The following is a 12,485-nucleotide window of genomic DNA, read 5'->3' on the forward strand; positions in this document are numbered from 1 at the left end:
TCTCTCTCTCTCTCTCTCTCTCTCTATCTATCTATCTATCTATCTCTTTCCTACACACACACACACACACGATGTAGAGAGAAAGAGAGAGAGAGGGGTTGGGGGGGAGGGGGGAGTTTCATAATACGTGCGCAGCAGGTTTCGGCCAAGATCTGAGCATGCACGTTGAAGGCGAAAATGGCCCTTGCGTGCGGGTTTCCCTTTTTTTCCCCCAATTTTTTAGCGTCAAAATGTGCGTCGAAATACTCGTGGTAATGTCCGTCAATACACGCGTGGAAAAGCACGCCTTGCCACGCGTATTTCCATGCGCATATCGACGGCTATTATGATGCATATATCGACGGGATGAAAGTACGTCGATATCCACGTGGAAAGGTACAGCCGTCGATATATACTGCGTCGATATCTTGATGTTATGTTGTAGTGGAAATGGAGGAGGTAGGTCACCTTTTATTCAAGTTGTTTAATTTAACATTGCATACGATAAGTTAGGAAAGAACATATCCCAAACATGTTGGAGAAATCCGACGAAAACCTCGGCATTTGAATTCAATTGTATATTTAAGTCTAAGTAGGAAAGACTGGTTGATGGATATACTATTTGAAATAGGAAAGAATTTCTGCTAGGGAAAATTTAGCTGGGCATGTTCATTCTATTTCCAATGTTGAACTAGTCCCAATCCCCCTATTGATCACAAGAGGGAGGCTCGCGACGATTTCGCAGTAGCTAGAGTTACTAGCTTAGGGCCTTTACCCACAACTTGCTTTCTATGCGATGGGAACCCACGTCTTGCTTTCTATGTGGTGGAAATGTCCATGTCGTGCTTTCTATGCGGTGGACATACCTAGTTGTATGGGCAGCTAGGCGAAAACGGGAGGAGTAAACTCTCACTGGAGGGGGGATGTTGTACCTCCAGAACATTGGAATTTTAATGAATAAGTTTGAGTAGAATTTTCACTAGAAATTACTGTCCTGGTGCCGCTTTGCAATACTCGTTGAAGGACTGTCTTAACGAACCTTGTGAATCAGAATCTAAACAAGGAACTTTTATGTTGAACAACCATTGTGGTAGTAATTAGGACACACAAGGAACTGTGAGTGTGGGGGTGGAAAGTGGGGACTTGGCTCAGGTTGCCAATGCCTATGAGAAGGGTGGTCCCGATTGGTCGGGAACTCTCCATCCCCATAGTTCTTAAATCGACACTAGTATTACTCATTGCCCCTAGAGCTGCGAAGTCTCAAGTGTACCTGCCTCTGAAACATGGGAAAAAAGGAACTCGGGATTTCTCTCCTCTTAGAAGGTGGGTCTTAGGATCGCTAGGTAAGTAGGCTCAAACTAGATTCACTTTGTGATGAGAGATCGTCCGCTAGATGAACCCTGAACCACTTTGTTTGTTTCTGCTATAGATCTAGTGGCCACCAGGTTTACGATCAGATCCGCCGTTTGAAACGGCGGGGTGGGGACCTCACACACACACCCACACACACACGAGAAGAAGAGAGTTTTAACATCGTAGGAAACTATCCCAAAAGACGTTAAAGATTAGGTTAGATGTAGACTTACGTTAGATTAGATTTAGGTTTATTTAAGTTAAATTAGATTAGATCTAGGTTTGGTTTTACTTAGATTTATGTTTGATTAGATTTAGGTTTATTTACGTTAGATTTAGATTTACGTTATATTAGATTAGATTTAGGTTTATTTAGGTTTATTTACGTTAGATTTAGATTTACGTTATATTAAATTAAATTTATGTTTATTTAGGTTATTTACCTGTTATTGAAGAGGAAAATGGCATAACCAATCTACCACACTTGGGTGATAGAAAGGTTATACCATTTTTCTCTTTTTATTGGTGCACACACACACACCCGAGAAGAAAAGAGTTTTTACGTCGTAGGAAACTATCCCAAGAGACCTTAAAGATCTAGCCGACGAGGAGTTGAACTCAAGACCTGTTATTCAAGAGGGAAATGGCATAACCAATCTACCACACTTGGGTGATAGAAAGGTTATACCATTTTCCTCTTTTTATCGTTTAAGATAAGGTTAGATTTAGATTTAGGTTTATTTAGCTTAGATTAGATTAGATTTGAGTTTATTTTGAGTTAGACTTATGTTAGATTAGGTTAGGTTTATTAACGCGCGTTAGATTTAGATTTATGTTAGATTAGATTAAATTTAGGTTTATTTTGAGTTTAAGATTATATTAGATCTAGATTTATGTTTGATGGACTATGCGGACCAACAATTCCATGACAGTCTAGCGGTGGTGGTGGTTGTGGCAAGGAGCACGTCGTTTCTGGAGCTCATGTGTTGCAGAGTCCCTAGGACACACCGAGGAGTGTTCGTGCTTGTGAGATTGCTCAGACTACACCGAAGGATTATACTACCTACGCGTTTGAGAGTGGTGTCCCAGCCACTGCGCCGGAGATGCTGAGGAGTGACCCGAACACTGCGTCGGGGTCACCTAGAGGCCTGAATGATGAGCATTCATCGGATAGGGTTGCTATAGCTCACGGAGGGACATGCCAAAGTGATATGCCTACCTCATCAATCGTATATCTGATGAGACCATCATGACCCCTGAGGGGAAGCAAGTGATGGGCCGAATACAATAGTTGTGTAAACAGGTTTTTTGACACGCTGTAGTCTGTCATGGTCTCTTGGAGGGATCAGGATAAAGACTCTAAGGATTATCTTATTGCTACGTTGCATCGGGAGTTTTCAGTTCCTTCTCTAGAGAATACATTTGACGATGCTTGGATGCCAGACCTGACTGGCGTGAAAGAGAGGAGCGGAGGGGTATCAGGGAGGAGAGGACGACCAATCCAGACAAGTGGTGGCAGCAAAGGGACACAGCAAGAGTTTGCATCAAGACGGGATTATCCCATCACCTGGGGAGTGGCGGCTGGGCCAGCTTCGAGGAGGATTTGTCCCATCACTTGGGTCATGGATTGACGGGGTGGAGAGGTGAGAGTATTAAACTCTTGCATTGAAGTATTTGTATATGTGAGGCCCATTCACATCTACACAGCTAGTAGCCCCACTGGTATGTCTTTTACCCTTCAATGGAGCGAATCACCACATGTTCAATTAGGTTAGATTTAAGATAAGATTTTGGATTGAGTTTTTTTATTAGAGTCTACCTTCGAGATTACGGTAAAAAAATTAGAGTTAGACGAACGGTGAAAAGATCTAATGTGAAAAGATGTTAAGATGCTGCAAAATGCTACAGCTAGAGAAGACACAAAGGGGTTTTGTCCACTACCAGACTATCATGTAGACGTGGGTGTGTAGATTTGTTGTACCCACAAATATAGGCATTGACCAATAAAGACGGGATTATAACCCAGTGGTTATGATCTTCGTGCACCTCTAGACTGAGGTGTGCGGGGATTGGACATAACTAGAGAATGTGAGGTAGTTTACAGTGTGAACAGAGACAGAGAGAGAGAGAGAGAGAGAGAGAGAGAGAGAGAGAGAGAGAGAGAGATAAAATACGAAGAATTCCAATAGAAGATTAAATTTGTTCTCCAGGTTATAAGTTTTTTACCCTCATTATGAGTAGTGACGAGGATGTGGGGCCGTCCAACTGAAACACCTATCTCTCAACGAGGATCTTATGTCCTTGTAATCAATGCAAGCATGTTGTGCGACAGACAAGACGCGTTTCTTTGCAGCACATTCACGAATTTGGCGAGTTCGATCCATCTATTATAGATCGAGTTGTTTCCAATTATAACTTGTCGGACTCTGACGCTGGCCAACAAGCAGCAATCTTGCAACCCAATAGACGTGTTCGCAGGCGCTTTGGTCAAGCAGCATATGTGAGGCCACAAGATGTAGCCTCTGACAGCTCGAGGGATGATCATGCAGACCACATTCCCAATGAGGCAATGTTTGAGCCCGAGATTGATGAAATGATCGAGATGATCATGGATTCAGAAAGGCTTATCTATGATGATATGAAAAGTGAAGCCGATACGCCATTGTATAATGGAGCATGTGTGTCTAGATTGAAAGCGCTTCTGGTTCTTCTCAACATGCAGGCAAAGTTTGGATGGAGTGACACTAGCCTCATAGCGCTTTTCAGGTGATCCATTACAATTAGTTTACTTTAATAAAACTCTAAATGTATAATGATCTGATAGAATTTTACACAGTTGTACTGTATTTTTATGTTGTGTAGATTGCTCAAAGAGCACATACTACCAGCTGATAATGTGATGCCAGATTCCCGAGAAGAAGAAGAAAGATTTTGGGAAACTTGGGGATGGATTAGAATTCGATACATGCTTGTCCTAATGACTACATTCTTTTCATAGGGGAATACATAGACATGGAGAAGTGTCCGAAATGTGATTCCGAGAAATATCGAGTAGATCTCCACGGAACAAAAATTCCGCAAAAGGTTTTGTGTCATTTTCCTCTGCTTCCTCGCATCAAGCATTTCTTTGAGTGTAAATCCATGGCTGCCCTAGCATCATGGCATGAGGAGAATAAATCTTCGAATGGTGTGCTACGGATTCCTGCAGATTGCGCATCCTGGAAACATATAGATGAAACATGGTCGGATTTTCCCAAGGAAGCTCAAAATTTGCGCTTAGGCCTAGCTATGGATGGCGTAAATCCATTTGGTCAAAGATCAACATCTTACAGTGTATGGCCCATTGTCGTCAACTACAACATTCCCCCGTCGTTGACTACGAAGAAGGGGAACCTATTGCTAAGCTTTATTGTGCCGGGGTGATATAAAGTAAAGAATATGGATGTGTATCTTCGTCCACTATTGGAAGAGCTACAACAATTGTGGATTGGCATAGAAGTGGTGGATATGAGCCGACACACAGGTCGACGGAATGCTTTGATCAGAGGCATTCTAATGTGGACCATGCATGACTATCCCGGACTAACAGAATGCTCAGGTGATTTACACTCCTCACTCAAACACTGTAAATCTTGGTTTTTCTCAAGCTGATCTATTATCATGTGTATACATGCAAGGCTTCAAACAAGCGGATACAGAGCATATGTCACATGTGGACCTAGACTGAATGCACGTAGGGCGCCCTCATTGAAGAAGCAAATCTAGGAAGGTCATCAAGCATATCTTCTAGAGAATCATGTGTTACACGATGGCTTTTTGGAAAGAGAGCCACTGAGGATGTCTTCACAAGCATGGTTAGAGCAGAAGGAGATGTGTGATGACGGCTTGCCCCCAAGGATGAAGAGACTATCTCTATGGTACGAGTTACCATACTGGACCCGACTCATGATCAATCACTTGCTCGATCCAATGCACATATTCAAGAATGTGGGTAATCTACTATGGGACCATCTGACCGGCAAGAAAGATACTTTGGGATCGAGGGTTGACCTTAGAAATGTGGATCATATGGAGAAATATCGGCCGCAAACAGCGTCTGATGGATGGATAAAACTCCCTAAAGCACCATGGATTTTCACACGATCCCAAGAACGCAAAGTAAAAGAGACCATTCGATCTTTTCGGACCCCCACTGGCATAATGCACTCGCTCCGAACGTGTTTTACTAAAGAAAAAAAGCTTGATTTTTCGTTTCTGAACTTCGGGCATCGGTTTTTGGCTCTTCAATTATGGGTTCGTTCGTCATTCTTTGAGCTTGGGCTCGTGTCACCGTCTGAATAGGTAATGATTGTTTATTTTTTGACCCTCCACTGGAAGGCACTGCTTCGAGCATGTTCAAGGTAGTTTTTGCTCCTTTTCTCGGGTTCTTAGGGCAATCAGGAATCAAATGAGTAACTCCACACTCGGTGCAATATGTGTTGACTCTAATGATTTCATCATGAGGACAGTCTCTTAGCCAATGGTCTCCACCACACTTGTAGCAGGGTCCCTTGGGTTGTTGAGGTGCTCCTTGAGCTCCTCTTTGTTGGTATGCATGTCTCTGTCCGCCCATGCCTCCGTTGGCTATGAACAACAATGTTCGTTCATCTAAGCTATATCTTCCTTCCCATGCTGCCTGTGCAGCTGTTGATGGTCCTGTATTTCCTATCATGCTCCATGGTTCTGGTGTCGAGGATTCTTCCGATGTATAATAGACAGGGTTTGCCGCATATCCATTGGGATCTTCATAATATGCATGCATAGGTACCAAAGCCTTCTCTTATGATTCGGTTACGATTGGTGTGTATCTTATGCCGACTGGTCGTAATCCTGGTAGGGGTGGTTGTTGCCCCAACACTGGTTGTGGTCTTTCTACACCTACAGGTCCCGGTAGGTTGCCTGCTTGATACCTAGGCATCGGTGGAGCTTGAGGAAAAGCTACCTGAGCTTGGGGAGCGTAAGGTCTTTCTCTCACATATCCCTTGTTATAATAACATTCCTCCGTCCCATGGTTTGTCCATTTTTGTTCAATAGCACACCACTTGGGCTGTTTAGCCTGGGGTTTGACGTACAAGTTAATCTTTTTTAGCACTTTCTCTACAAGCTGCTCCTAGTTTACAGCCACTTCTCCTTTCGGTGATGTCTTAGAAGACTTGCTCCCACTTTGTTGTGAAGAGGAATCGTCGTCAAGATCCTTGAACTCACCCTCTTTGTAGACCACACAATTGTCTACAAGGTAAAGAGACTCCTTGGTTAACTCATTCAACGTCGTGCTCCTCTTCATATGTAAGTCCTTCTGGAGATCTACATTCCTTAGTTCCTTAGCCTTGGATAAATATAATCATAAGTGTGGAATGAGTTGGTAGTTCTTCCACAGGACAGAACTTAACATACCTTTTTAGTCTTAGGGCTGCCTTTCACACAGATTCTCCGTCTTTCTGTTTGAATTTATGGATTTGTGAGACGGTATTATGAGCTATCCCCCTTTGTGAGAATTCCTCGATAAACTTGTCAAACACCTCCTCCATAGACTCAAAGTCTTACGGTCCACAGAGTCAAACCAAGTAGCAGTGTCATCCTCTAGGGTTAGTCCAAACCCTGCAAATTGGGTAGGGAAGTCTAACACCTCTTCCGCTCTAATTACACACACAAAGACTGCTACATGATCTCTTGGATCTCTGTTTCCTGTGTATTTCTTGTTTACCCATTTTTGCACTTGAGAAGGTCTAATTCTACAATCGTCTACAAACCTCATCATTGGATCTCCACGTCCCAATCGATATACCTCCTCTGGTCTTATGTAGTAGGCTGGTTGTCAGTATCACTACCCTCCTCAATAATTGGTGCTAGTGGATCTAGAATTGCCTGAGCTACACTCTCTGTAACATTTAATGGTCTAAAAACTTATGTGTAGCGGAAATTAGCATGAACATAGTGGGCATTTCATTAGAATAGATTCCTAATGAGAATTACAAGAGTGCTTGGGTGGAGAGAGCAACAAAAAGCATAACACCTAGTTAGATAGCATCAACAATACTTTCAAAAGAGAGAGAAATTAAGCTATTGACAACAGTTGAGGACCGGATTTGCATGGAGCCGGTCCCCCCTCCAAAAGGCTTTGTATTATGGTTTCTCCCATCAAGAGAGACATTGTACAATACAATTCTTTGTGTTCCTTCAAGACTAGCTAGTGCAATGAAGATGAAAGCTTCATGCACTAAGCAAAACACTTAACAAACACAACTTTGATTATCCCCGTTCTCAGACCCAAGACCTCACACACCTTCGAAGATGGTGAGAGCTAGCAGGGTATGAGAGTAGATTGAGAGGAAGAAGGAGTATCTTACGAGAAAGATGTACATCTCCTCACATAATCACTCATATTAGCATAGCTTTAGCTTAGTAATTAGCTTGGTAGAGGAGATGAGCATGCATTGAAGCTTGGCTCTTGGTTGGATTTGCATCCACAAGCCAAGAGTGTGTCGTTGTAGGCTTCTATCTCACAAGCTTGGAGTAGGTGATGAGCTCTCCATTAAAGCTTGGGAAGAGATAGTCTTCTCTTTCTTCACACATGAGATTGTGTGAGTGTGTGTGTGATAATGCCTTGCAAAAATCAGCCCCCCCTCTCTCTTGGGCGAGCCCTCTTGTTAAATGCTCTTGCTCTCATCCCATTGGACCTCCCCAGGGCTAGCCTATCACCATTAAGCAGCATAAGTGATAGCCTTTTGACATGTGTCCCCCTTTCCCCTTTTGTGAGAGCTTTAGGTTAATTAATAATTCAATTAAACTCTCATTGGACCCCTTTACCTCCTGGCCAATAGGAATCAGGCAAGCCATTGGGCTCCTTAAGGCTCATTGGACCCCTTGGGAGACTGCCCAATAGTCATCTAGGAGACTTAATTCTCATTGGTTCTTTTATTAAGTGTTTTTAAAATTAATTAAACTAGATTTACTCTAGCTTAAATTCCATTGGTCCACCTCCAAGGCCATCCAATAGGAATTGGGCACACCTTGTGGGCATCTCGGCTAGGGAGCTGACATGTGTCCCTAATTCCCTTTGTGTAAAGGGAGCCTGTGTGTGTGTGTGTGACTTTCTCTCTCATCCCCTAGAAGAAGGGCTCGCCCCCTCCCATGTAGGGATTGCAAAGACTTTTTAGGTACACACAAAGCATCCAATTTCCCCTAGGGTTGACCTTTGGACACAACCTTTGAATTTTGGAACCTTAGCATTTTGGAAGTCTTAATGGGCTGAACCTTAGGGTCTTTTTAGCCCATTGTTGCACATGGCTCTTTTGCAGATGGCCCCCCCTTTGGATCCCTATTCTCCCTCCTTTGGATCCCTATTGTGGCCGGTCTGCTAGCTTAACCAATATTCTAGCTTTTTCTCCCCTGGCACTTCCCCACATTAAATGATCAGTTTAATATGAGAAAATCATTTAGGAGAATTAGATATTGATTATTATGACATTACCTCTCTCTTGAAATCATAGTCGTCCTCGACTATGGTGTAGAGAAGATAAAGCATATTCATGAGTCCTTTTCTTAGCGGGTAGAGGATCCCTATGTTACCCTATGACATCATTCCACAATGGATGACTAGTCCATTTGGCGCTTGAGAGCCTGAGGCTGCCGCAAGCATGTCTGCACATTAGTCCTATCAATCTTCCATAGTAGAGTGACAAGTTCTACTTGGTGTTTGGGAGATGTCATCTCCGCAAACTTGATCTAAGCATGCATACTACTTCATTTTTGTGCACAATAAAGAAAAAGAGAGTCTTATAAGACAAAAACAACTTTGTTCATTTTTAACATTTTGTACATTTGCTTACTCTTGGGAAACATTGTAAGCATTGACAAGGTTTAGGTTATCCTTTAATTGTATGCCTTGCATCCATCTAGCATCTTCAAAAGGATAATTCTTAAACTTAATAAGATATCGTCAGATAGTATTACCGCCTCTTAATACCTTGTCTTCATGTCGGAGAATGGACTTGGGCTGCAGCACCTCCTCTTGGTCCTCGATCTCCGATGGGTCTTCAATAGTTGGTTCTTGAGGTGGCTCTCCTTTGTAAGGCTTTAATAGGCTCACATGGAAAGCATTGTGTATGAGCCAATGATTAGGCAACTTGAGTTGATAGGCCATCTCATTGATTGGCCTAAGAATCTGGAAGGGACCATAGTACCTTTTTGCTAGTTTAGCATAGTACTTTTGGTGGCCCGTAGGATTCTTGCCCGTCATGTGCCTTAATCGAGCCTTGGGAAACTTTAACAAGACCCAATCTTTTTCTTTAAAGGCTTGGGCTCTTCTGTGCTTGTCAGCAGCACCCTTTTGCCTTTGCTGTGAGATAGAGATAGCATCCTTAATCTTTTGAAAAGATTCTTGTAGGTCTCGGCTATACTCATCTACAGCGAAGATCGTCCCATGTACCTTAAGTAGCAAGGGACTTTTTGATCTTCCCTCAATTACCTCGAAAGGTGCTTTTCCCGTGGAAGTATGTACAGTGTTATTGTAAGCATACTCCACTAAGGGTAAGTACTTCTCCCATTGGGATCTTTGATCTACTTTCGTTACATAGGCTTTTAGTAGATCGAGAATTTTTAGGTTAGCTTTTTCACTTTGGCCATCCGTTTGTGGATGATAGGCCGAAGATAAGTTTAGCCTTGTTCCTAAATTCTCAAAGAGACCCTTCCAGAAATTACTGGTCATTCTAGGATCTGTATCCGACACTATGGACATTGGCAAGCCATGGTACTTGAAAATTTGTGAAATGAAGAGGGTTTCCATTTGATGGGCTTTGATAGTATTTTTGACAGGTATAAAATGAGCTTGTTTACTGAACCTGTCTACTATCGTCCATATTTCCGTATTCCCATGGATAGACTTAGGCAATCCAAAGATAAAATCCATGGATATGCTCTCCCATGGTGAATTAGGGATTGGCAAGGGTTGAAGCAATCCAAGTTTCTTCCCTCTATCAAATTTTGTCTTTTGGCATACCACATTTAGAAACATACTCTTGTATGTTCACTTTCATGGTAGGCCAATAGAAATATATTTCAATTCCCTTTAAGGTAGACTGAATCCCTCTATGCCCCGCATAAGGTGGAGCATGAGATTCATACATTACTTTCTCACGTAGTGAGTTAGTAACACATAGTCTATTGCCATAGAGAAGATAATAATCTTGTAAGGTAAATGGTTCTTCTTTCTTCCCCAATGCAAGGGCTGAAATCACATCTCTAAAATCGGGATCAATAGCATACTCATCTATCATTGAAGATAGATCATTGTGAGTTTCTATGGAAACCGCATTCACTCTCGGCCGCCTTGAGAGTGCATCAACTACTTGATTATGCTTGCCAGCAATGTGAGCAATATGAAAATGAAATTGCGAAAGGAAATTTGCCCACCTCATTTGTTTGTCGGAGAGCTTGGTCTGCGTCATGAAGTACTTAAGACTTTGGTGATCCGTTCGCAGAATGAAAGGAGTCCCCACTAAATAGTGCTTCCATGAGTCTAAGGCATGTAGAACTGCAAGGAGTTCCTTTTCGTATATGCCTAGAGCTTGCTCAACAGGGTCGAGCCTTCGACTCTCATAGCCTATGGCATGCCCTTCTTGGAGCAAAACAGCTCCAAGGCAATCACCACAAGCATCACATTGGACCTCAAATGGATTTGAGAGATCCGATAGTGTAAGCACAGGTTGAGAAATAAGCTTTTTGAAAGCATTGTTCTCCTTAGAAGACCATGTATACCTAACGCTTTTCTTTGTTAGGTCATGTAATGGTCCCGCAATTTGTGAGAACTTTTCTATGAAGCGTCTATAGTATGCACACATACCTATAAAGCTTCTTAGTTCATGAAGATTCCTTGGTTTAGGCCATCCTTTTATTACCTCTAACTTAGATGGATCCATTTGGATGCCATCTTGAGAGATAATATGACCTAAATACTGAATCTCTTGCAAGAAAAATTCACTTTTCTTTCGATTAACATAAAGTTTATTCTCCCCCTCTAAGCTTAACCACTAGCGGGGCGCCACCAGATTGGCCACACTTCTTCATTATCGCCAAAAGATGGACTCTCTCTCTCCTACTGCTCGGCTTCGCCAATTCTCTCTCTCTCAGTTACTCTGTCGCTGCATCACCTGGCGCAGTGGGCGCATAAGATGAGATACCTCTGTCACACCCTCTGGCGGGCCTCCACAGATATTGTATATTCTCTCTCTCTCTCTTTCAAATATTCTTTATCTCTCTCTCTTTGTTCGTCCACTTCCCAGCCTCGGCGGGCCGCCATATTATACCCATCTTCCCCTCTCGTCCACACCCCCTTCGGTCTTATACCCCCCCTGTTCTCTTCCCCAAACTCTAGCGGACCACCAGCCTAACCCCCCCCCCCCCCCCCCCCCCCCCCTCATTTCCCTCCCACTAGAGAAGAGAGAGAGAGAGAGAGAGAGAAAGAGAGAGAGAGAGCGGTCCCGCAAGCCATGGAATGAATCCACTATCTCTATCTCTCTCTCTCAATTCCCTTCCCCACACACCCTATCTATACCCTCTCACCCTCCATCACCACCTCACACCCTCTCTCACTCTCTTTTTTCCTCATGGTCCCGCTGTTAGGACCAATTCTCTCTCTCTCTCTCTCTCTCTCTCTCTCTCTCTCTCTCTCTCTTCTCTCTCTCTCTCTCTCTCTCTCTCTCTCTCTCTCTCTCTCTCTCTCTCTCTCTCTATAACATACTCCGCCCCCTCGTTGACTAAACTCCCCCCCCTCGTTGCCCTCTGTCGAACCCGCCTGCGCCCACGCACGCCCTCTCTCCCGGACACAACCCATGTGGGCGCTCTTGAAGAAACACCACACACACACCCTATCCTCCCATCCCCTCCTCACCACCTCACCCACCCTCTCTCTCACTCGCGTTGTGCGCACTCACCCGCAGCCGCCTCTCCGCTCCTCGCGCTCTCTATCTTCCTAGCCCGAGCAGGCGCTGCACCATAATCACACACTCACATACACCCACACACACACACGCTCTCTCTCTCTCACTCCATCTCTCTCCCCGTCTGCATCGCCAAAACCGCCGAAATTATATATTTATATATATATATATATATAT

Source organism: Adiantum capillus-veneris, chromosome 12 (genome assembly GCF_014529385.1).
Source record: "Adiantum capillus-veneris isolate H3 chromosome 12, ASM1452938v2, whole genome shotgun sequence".
Classification (NCBI taxonomy): domain Eukaryota; kingdom Viridiplantae; phylum Streptophyta; class Polypodiopsida; order Polypodiales; family Pteridaceae; genus Adiantum; species Adiantum capillus-veneris.